Source organism: Apodemus sylvaticus, chromosome 3 (assembly GCF_947179515.1).
Source record: "Apodemus sylvaticus chromosome 3, mApoSyl1.1, whole genome shotgun sequence".
NCBI lineage: Eukaryota > Metazoa > Chordata > Mammalia > Rodentia > Muridae > Apodemus > Apodemus sylvaticus.
Genome location: NC_067474.1, coordinates 136,884,186 through 136,886,420, shown reverse-complemented (window position 1 = coordinate 136,886,420; position 2,235 = coordinate 136,884,186).

The following is a 2,235-nucleotide window of genomic DNA, read 5'->3' as shown; positions in this document are numbered from 1 at the left end:
CCTAAATAAACCTTTCTTCTATAAGTCACCTTGGTCATGGTATTTTATCACAGCGATTAAAAAAAAATGCTGAAATCATCTTTCTCTTTCTATTTAAGACCATCTTGCTCTGTAGCTCAGTCCAGTCTTGCAGTCACTGTGTAGCCCAGGCTGGCTAGAAACTCACTGGATACTGCTGCCTCAGCCTGCTGAATCCTGGAGTTGTAGACATAATCCAGCAGGCAATAGCAGTGTCTCCTGCAGCAGCAGCAGCAGCAGCAGCAGCAGCAGCCAGTTTGCCCATCAATCTTCTCAGAGATAACAGCACCACCAGTTTCTCAATCCCCAGCAATCTCAACCCTATGCAATCCAAACCTTTTATGGGCTCAGAAATACAGTTAGTAATTATTTATATTGAATTCTTCCTGTTCAAATTACTGGTAAGATTCTTTCTGTTGATTGTGTCCTGATGGCTAGAATCAGTGGACCCAGAAAACAGAGTCTTAAAGTGGGAATTTGAAAGAGACGACATTGAGTTGATTTTATTTTTGGCTGAAAGATCAATGCTGAATTCCGTGATCATAGAAATGTGGATGCTGGCAAATTGTGACATCCCAATCAAATGATCACCTGTAGGTTGATTGGATGATGTACCTACTCCAAGTTCCCTGAGGGACAAACATGGTGTCTCACTCAATCATTATGATAGTAATGATCTCTGGGGTGTGGAACATATTCTTTGGAGTGGGCTAGATTTGTTACAGGAAGACAAAGAAGCGTCAGTGGTAAAGTGGTCACCTATTATGAAGCTTTGCATTCAATCCCAACATCAATAAACTGGCCACAGTGGCCCATGGCTGTAATCCAAACCTTCCTTGGGATTTGGAAATAGAAGCAGGAGGATCATAAGTCCAAGGTCATCTTTTGCTACATATTAAATTTGCCTAGTATGCGTGAGTCTTGTCAGTGAGAGAGGAGGGGGGGCTGGCTATGTTTATTTGGGATTATGAACAAATTTGACAGATAATATCTTAGCTAGGGTTTTACAAAACACCATGACCAAAAAGCAAGCTGGGGAGGAAAGCTTTATTGGGCTTATACTTTCATATTGTAATCCATCACTGAAGGAAGTCAGGACAGGAACTCAAACAGGGTAAGATCCTGGGGGCAGGAGCTGATGCAGAGGCCATGGAGGGGTGCTGCTTACTGGTTTGCTCCACATAGCTTGCTCAGCCTGCTTTCTTACAGAATCCAGGACCACCAGCCAGGGATGGTACCACCCACAAGAAGCTGGGCCCTCCCCCATCAGTAACTAATTAAGAAAATGTTTCACAGCTGGATCTTATGGCTATATTTTCTCAGTTAAGGTTCCCTCCCTTCATATAATTCTAGTTTGTGTCAAGTTGACATCAGACCAGCATTATTAACACACCAGAGAAGAGAATGGTATGAATATCTCCCAAACGAGTATTAAAATTTTGTTTTTCCCTTTTGAAGTGAGGATCAAAGTGCTCTTGTCTGAAGAAGCGAATGTTTGTTCTATTTTGTTAGCCAGAAAGACAGCAAGAACATCCAAGAAAAGTCTGAACACAGAGCAAGCTACCAGACCATCGTGGTTTGGGAGACCAGGCTGCTGATGTGTTGAAGGTTTGGTCCCTAATGCAGCAGTGTTCAAAGGTGAGGCCTTGGGGACGTGACTAGGTCTTGAATGGCTTCATCTCATGACTGGAGTAACATTGTTTACTGACTCATGGTTTAATGGGTTTGAAGGATCTGATACCTTCTTCTGGCCTCTGAAGGCACTACATGCCTATGATACACAGACATGCATGCATGCAAAACACCCACACACATAAAATAAAAATACAGGCTAATTTCTTCTACTTCCCAGCCAGCGTAATGTGAGCGGTTTCACTCTTCCACGTGTTTCCTGCCATGGTGTTCTACCTCACCATATACCTGAGTTGGCAGGGCCAAGTGACCATGGGTTGAAACCTCTAAAGCTGTGAATCAAATGTTTTCTCTTTAAGTTGATTTTCTCTGATATTTTGAAACAGCAATGAAAAGCAGCCCCAGAGGAGGAGGCTGCAAATTCCTGTCACACACACCTGGGTACCTAGTGTTTCAGTCTTTGTTTTTCGTCAGAATTATCTTGGATATTACCAGACATGTCTTTACTCTTTCTTGTGAATTTTGGGTTTTATGAGTTGCACATTAAATCTTTGTTAAGTTTGGTATTTATTTTAATTAATTAGC